Genomic DNA, 7,913 nt, shown 5'->3' with positions numbered 1-7,913 from the left:
TCATCACCAGAACTGCATGAATTTCTGTCTGCTTTTTCCCTATTCTCTAGAGGAATTAGTCAAGAGTAGAGTAAATGACATTCATATGTGCCAAATAACAGCACAGGACCACTCACAACCTAAACTTTAAGTAGAGATCCAGTGAGAACAAAAGGGTGAAAACCAAAAAGTCTCTTTCTCTGAAGAGGAATTAGTTAAACCTGTAGGGAAAAAGAAAACCAATAAAAGTCTACACAAGTAACTAGAGTCCAGTATTCCTGTTTTTTAGAGGATACTTAAGGATAAACACATGAGAAGCCATTATTAGTATATGGATCTCCTTTGTCAATATATTTAATTTAATTGAGCTAACTCTTGAAATCAGCAGACTCATTTTTTTTAATTATGGCTGCAAATACTTTTTACCATTACTATAGTACGTTCTTCTCAGTAATGGGTGATTTCTGCATGGTTTTGCTATGACAGAAGTGAAGATGTGACCAAGTACAGGAAGAGCTCTGTGTCACAAATTCAATAATTTCTAGATTTTTTTCCTTTTTAATGAAGAATGTCACTTGATGTCATCTAATGAACAGGCCCCCAGGACAATTTAATGTCCCCACCAGTAAATGCTGTTAAGCTTCCTGTTTAAGACAGGCTTGACAACATGTCATCATTAACAGCCATGCCAAAATCCTAAGGAACATCAGGAAGTTCTTTCTAAAAATTAAAAATTCTTATATGCTAACATCAGTCTACCATGAGGTGATCAAAAAGAGGTGTAGGCTTATAGTAATTCATGGACACATAAACTGTTCCAAAAGCTATTTTGCTCATGGCTGAGCTTCGCGAACGAAGATTTGGGAAGGCTTTATCCACATTTGTTACAGGCACGTTGGTGACTTATGAGGCCAATATGTGACAGACATATCCGGTTGCAAAAGGCACAACAGAAAGACCCCAAAGGTGCCCACAGATTGCACAACAATCAATAGATTACTGGTTAAATCAGTTTAACATCTCCTCATGGTGTTTCCATTATATATATATTGCAGGTGATGACATTGGTGCAACATCACAGAGATTTAGGTTTTAACTTCTATTTAAAGACCTAATTGTCAGTGGTTTCAGTGGAAAGAAGGCAATTAAACAGGATTTAGGCATTTAATTCCCTTAAGGATGTAAGCCATTGTCTTTTGCAGTAGACAGATTACCATCTCTCTCCCAACCATTCAGTGTTGATGATTTTAGCTTTTGGCTCTACAGGCTCCAAGAAAGTTAGTTATTATATTTGATCCAGAAATTATAGGAGAAATTTGGATCATTATCAGCTATATTTAGCAATCCACTTGTAAAGCATGAATAACTCCATCATTAGAAAAACAACTTTATCATAATGTCTGCATACAGACAAATAGAGCTAAGAAGCTCATGTGAAACTTCCCACATTTAATTTTTGTTCTGCTACTTCATATTTGTACACTTTTGCACATACATTGAAGCGCTCTGAAACTGGAAAAAAAAAGGTTTTCTTTTTGTCCCATCTGGTAACTATTAAATTTGCAGATGTTTGAACTGTATAGACCTAAAGTTATTGGAAAGACTCTTACTTGGGCTTTGGATTAATATCACATTAGAACTATTTCTAATGCAATAGGGAGAGTTTCTTGACATTTAACACACTGCATCATCAGAGTGTAGTAATTTAAGAAATTGGTTACAAATGGAGTTAATCTAATCTCACTTAAGGAGCTTCTCAGTTAAGAAGATCTGATTCCCCTTTCAGTGGGGTCATCTTGCCAGACTCTACTTAAAATCAAGCTCAGAGAACCATGGAAAACAAAGGTCTCTGAAGGCTACTTTAATAGTTTGGAGTGAGATTTTGATTATGTGGAAAATGTTACTAACTTGCCCACAGTTCAATTCAAGTCTATCCTTATAAATGTTGCACAACTGAGTTCCCTTTGCCAGACTGAGTAATCCCCCACGTACAACATCCTCCATGAACATTTGGGTGGTTTACATACTGGAGTTGAGAAAGTCCCTCTTCCAGAGCTCTGAGTAAAGCTTTTTGGTTAACAACTTTTTGTGGATACATTATCACATCTTCTGAACCAAATCCTTCTTCACCATTTCAGTAGTTAGATGAATTATTCTGTGTCACTACTGCTTTTCTGAAGTCTTTTGCCTCTTTTTTGTTCCCCTTGCCTATCAGGCTTCTTTGTAATTTGCATATGTTAGTCTTTGTCTGCCTCATTTGCTTAATTAAGAATATGGTTCTGCTCTACTAATGAGAACAAAACCCAACTTCTAAAGAGCTTGTTAATGTAGAATGGAGAAACTCTCTTATGATTCTAATTCTTGGAAAGCAATCTATTCTCCGGCACAGGATTAATATTAATTTTAGAAGGAAGAACCTTCTCATGCCTCAAGATATAAGAAATATTCCCTATGCTATTAACTATGCTATAGGAACCTTGACAACATACAAGCCACCATCAGAAGGCTGAAGATCAACACTTTCAAATCTGGGTGCCTCAAGGTAATTACTTTAAGCTGCTTCTATTATAGGTCTGATTTTTATGTTGGCACCACATACATACTACACCCTCTCTTAACAGAAGTGAAGGAACATGTATGTGTTCACAACACCTGAAAATGAGGCAACCCTATTTTGAGGCCTGCATGGCATTCCTTAACACAGCTTTGACAATTTTAGCTTGGATTCAAGCTGTTAAAAATCAGAGCACAGCGAATTCAAGCAAGTGAATGGTACAGGAGAGCTGCTGCATCCCAGAGGGCTGTATCTTACAGAGTGCATGTCACATGGCAGTCAAAATTATTCTGGCTCTCACCAGTGGCATCAGTGGTATGTTACAGGGAGCAGAGACTAGGTCACCAGTGAAACGTGACAACTATAAATGGAGTGGTTGACTACCAGCTGCAAAACCAGCATGTAGAAAAGAGCACCATGACTCAAAATAAAATGCTGATGTCAAAATTGAATCCCATATATGGCATCAAGAGCTTCAGCAAATGAAGGACACTGTCTAACCCTCAGGGGTATCCCAGGTACACGAACGACAGCTGGAAGCCAATGAATTTTTTAAAAGTTCGTGTTTGGCCATAATACCTTTTTTTTTATTTTTAATAGCTAAAACTCCTCATATGATGAGAAACTTCATTTTTCTTTGTCTCCAGTATATTCTCACATTTCTCCTCATGTTGATAACAGCACTGTAACCAAATATTACAGCCTTTCTTGTCAGACCAAATCAACATTTAGAAAGGAATATGTTTCGTTTGTAGCTGCATCTCACTACAGACAGTGCATAATAGATCTCTGGGAAGAACAGAAGCTTTCCTGGTTTAGAAGCTATGTATTCCTTTTGTTGTTGACTACTACAGGTACAGCTTCTCCTGTGCATGGCAGTAGACCTGGAAACATTGCTAACAGAGTATCTACAACATAGCAGTCATCATAACAAGTGTATAAGGTGTTCTATTACACGACAAGTCACTCTTGTAATTCCATATATGGTAAAGACCCTTTTTATGCCACTTAAGCTTGTTTAAAAAGAGGGGATCTTTAACTGCTCAACAATTGTTGCCATTGTAAATTGCCTTATTTAATTTGATTTAGACTGCTGTGAAATACAGAGGTATAAATAGATATGGTTTCCTGAGCCTCCATTACATCTGTTTCAGTCAGGATAATTTTCAACAGAGTAAAATAGAGTAACCCATACCCTTTATAATGTTGCAGGCACCAGTCAAGCTATGTGCTCAAAGACATCACATTCAGGTGAATGTAGGGAAATTTACAGTACTCCCAGGTGGTGTACACTTTATGCCTTTAACCAGGAAAACAATTGCTTTTCTTCTTACTTAAGGCAATTACAGGAAGTATTCTAATGTATATGCCATTTTAAGTGTTACCTCTGTAAGTGACTGAATTCAGTGAAGGAATTGTCTGGAAGCTAGCCAGAAGCAAAGAATTCCATGGGTTAATTATGCACCATTCCTTCTATCTCTTCTAAATCAATTGCCTCTTGATTTCAATGTCTGTCCCCTTAAGAGGGTGAAAAGGATCTAATTGCCTCCCTGTGGACCACTTGTGACTGCCTATCCCTGTGAAATTCACTTTTACAGTCCAGTGCTGTATTTGCAACTTAACTTAATGGAAATTCCTTCCTTCCTCCTACTTGTTAATTATTTTGTCATCTCCTCAGATTATTTCTGATACATTTCCTAACAAGATGTTCAAATCAGAATGCTGTATTACTGATGAAAATGCAGACTGGGCTGATACAACAGGTTTAATTTTTTTCTACCCCTCCCCCCCAAAAAAATTTACATATAATTTTCCTTTCTGCTATGCACCGAAGGTACTAGAGAAACAAATTTTTGTCAATGTTACTGACAAAAACTACCTTTGTTGAGGTAGAATTTAGTTTAATAACGTTATGTCCTTGTAGTACTAATAGCTCCAGGTAAAGCTATATTGATTCAAACATAAAGACAGCTGTAGCTTCTGGAGAAGTGGGACTAGCAATAGTATTTCAACAGATAACCCTGTGTTTCAGAGCATCTGAGATTAACATTATATATATTGGAGAAGAGCACAGAACTTAAAAGTCCATACATGAATGATCCTCAGCCTAAAGTGTCAACAGCCTTTTAGGGCTCCCACAGTGTTTTCCAACAGACTGAGGTCGGAGAGAGACATGGATTCTACAACCATTCCTTAGTGCTGGGACATGTGGAGTGCATGAGTGGTTACTATTCCAATTGTCTCGTGACATTCAAGCTTTCCCTCAGATTTTCCCTTGGCTCTCTGACAAAGCTAAGAACCTGTAAAAGTGGGAAATAGCCAAGGCTTAGTTCTATAACAGCTGAAGCTAACGTAAATCTGTATTGCTGGTTTTGCAATCTTCCTGCATCCATTTAACAATATTCTTTTACTTGAAAACCAACCTGGCAACAATTTCATTTGTTTTGGTCCAGTTCGGGTCTCACATCTAGGAATGGAAACACTTGAATGCCAGTATCTGAGCAAGAGATGGAGGAATAAGGGGTGGCCTGGGGAAACAAGTGTGGGATTGCAGCAACCCAGGAGATTCTCTTAAACTGCAGGGAACTTGATCTTCACCACTGGAACAAATTCTGATCTTACAAAGGTCAGCAAAACCAGAATTTCACACTAATTCTTAGTATGCCTTTTTATATATTGAATTATCATGTTGCTTGCTACAGTACTTTTAAGAAGATAGTAACTCATGCTATTATATTTTTTTACCTTTTAGTGTATTTCAGTATACTGGGGTCAGAAAATATTCATCATAGTCTGTCTTTTATCACTGATTCGATGATCAGCATTCTGACACTGACCCCACATGAATCTAGCTGGAATAAAAATTCAGTACTCAGAGTCTTGTTGGTATTTGTAATAAATGTATTATTAATAATATATAATTCCTAAAGAACCCACATATTGACATCGGGTGCTTTCCAAAATGTTGTAATAATAGCAGCAGATATGATATGTAACATTAATTCTCATTTAAAACTTCTTGTTTCATTCTTGTTTGACTATTTGGGAGCAGATTTCACTATTTAAACCTTAAAACATGGAGAAAAACCAGCTGCAGCCTGGAAGAAAAACAAAACAACAACCAAAACACAGCACAAAGAAGTATTTTATTTAACATTCCTTTTAGAAAAGCTGATGGCTACTCAGCATCAGACAAAACTTGTATATAAATGCAATGCTATGCTAAGCGATGCAGAAATACCAAGACTGTGAAATACTTTCTAAGGAGTTGTTAACACGTGCCCGAGGCTATACTGCTGAGTTGCAAATATAAAGGGCGTGTTTTCATCAGTATTCAAGTCATCCGTTAGTGAGCAAAGGAGAGCAGTAAATAAAGGTAAGAAACCGCAAAAAGTTGCTACGAATTTTTAGAAATTCCATGTGCTGAGCAATGCAACAGCATACTCTTTGATTTTGCATTACTTTCTTAGCTAATGCTCTGAAGCGTAGCCATAAGTTCACATACCTTCCTCACAGAAACTTTCATTCTTTCTGGCCCAGAGCCTTAAGCATAACATTAGTATTCAACTCTCAATAGTGAACACCACCTTTGATATCACATGCCTAATGGTATATATCTACATTCCCTGGAGAACTGAGGCTGCAGGTTATGAGGCTTCTGGAATAGAAACTGATCCTTACATGTTTCACAAGCCACTATATGTAACTCTGATCCACTAAGTAAAGAACACAAAGTAAATAATAATATTTGAGCATTCTCTAAAGCAACCTAATACGGTGTCCATGACATCACTGCGTATTAATGCTATGAAGATGAAGCATTCTTGAAAAAGATGTAGTTTCCAAATAACTGATACATGGTTTGGTATGTGTCCAGCCCAGGGATAGCAGGCTTTTCCATCTCCACTTGTACACGGGTGCAAACTGCCTGCAGAGAGATCTGCAATGTAGGCATTCAAGAGAAGAGCTCCAGGACCAGCTGGGAGCAGTAACTTCTTCAACTATTCCTAATAAATCTGCAGCCAAATATGAGTCAGCTGTGATTCCCCAAGAGACTTAGTGCTTGCAGCTTGAGCTTGCTGAAGATGTCTGTTCAAAAAAACCCAATACTTAAAACTACGAGTGGAAACACAAAAAAATTTCTTAGATCTTCTAACCAGGTTATTAAAAACTAAGTCAAGTCTTTGCAAAAGGAAAAGTAACAACTCATGAATTCAATTCCCTGAAGAATGGAATCTTTAGGAGTACCATGCTGAGTCTTATTGAGAAGATCCAGATTTGGACTTCTTGCCTCTTAAATACTTGAGGTGCCTGAAAAAAAAATCTTCTGAAATTCTAACTCCAGATTTTTCACAGGAGTTTCTGCAGACATACTTGCTACTTCCAAGCTATGGTCATCATTTGGATATTTATGAGAACTTAGTTAATAAGATATCTATAATGCATTAGCTATATAATTTCAAGCAATTATCAAATTTGTATTAAAAATCTTGGGGAATGTGAGTAGAGGTCAGTGCTTTAAGAAACTACAAAGGCAATCCTTGGAAGTAGGTATAATACCTTCTATGTACTAATGTAGTTGCAAAAATGGAAACATGATTCTGGGCATGTAAGATTTTATTTACATACATAAGAGATAATACAGCTTTGATTCACAAAAACTTCTTATGGCAAACATAGAATCTTCCTTTCATCTTAGCATGAAATATTGACGTAATAATTACACGCAGATTCATGTATTTCTGGAAGATCCTATGAGGTGAAGGAAAAAAAATCTAGTTTCATATGGATAATTTGCTTTTTAACAGACATAAGGCAATCGATTGAGAGAAATTTAACTCTCTGAATGCTGAACAACGGAAAAACCCAAATACATTTAGCGTAGAAGTGAAAAGCACAGAAACTTCTTTCAGCAATCCTAACATAGTTGTGAGCAGCCTTTACTGCTCCTTAAGCAGAGTGGCTGCACAGGCCAATTCAAGACAGGTTCTCAGAAAATTCCAGCATCCTTTCAACCTGAAATGTTTACACCACTCAACATGAAAGGCTTCATATCCTCGTACTGCAATGATGATTCTTTCTGCATTTGAGAATCTGAAGCTTTGTTTCTCTTCCTCCCTCCCCCAACCTGTTCTCCCAGCCCCCAAAGGAGAATCCCACAGGGCTCCCCCATGCCTGTTTTACAGGTCAATGGGCCAAGAATACACCAAAAGCATTGCTATTATTATACACTGTATTCATATTCTGTGCAAGGCAGTCCTGTCATACCCATCTATCCTGATGCTTTTCCCTGTTTGATATGAAAAACTCACTTTACAAATGAAGTAAGATAAAAGGACAAAAGCACAAACCAGCACACATTTCATGGGTTTCTGCCCAT

Source organism: Chiroxiphia lanceolata, chromosome 4 (assembly GCF_009829145.1).
Source record: "Chiroxiphia lanceolata isolate bChiLan1 chromosome 4, bChiLan1.pri, whole genome shotgun sequence".
Taxonomy (NCBI): domain Eukaryota; kingdom Metazoa; phylum Chordata; class Aves; order Passeriformes; family Pipridae; genus Chiroxiphia; species Chiroxiphia lanceolata.
The sequence above is the reverse complement of the archived record's forward strand: the minus strand, read 5'-3'. Positions refer to the sequence as shown.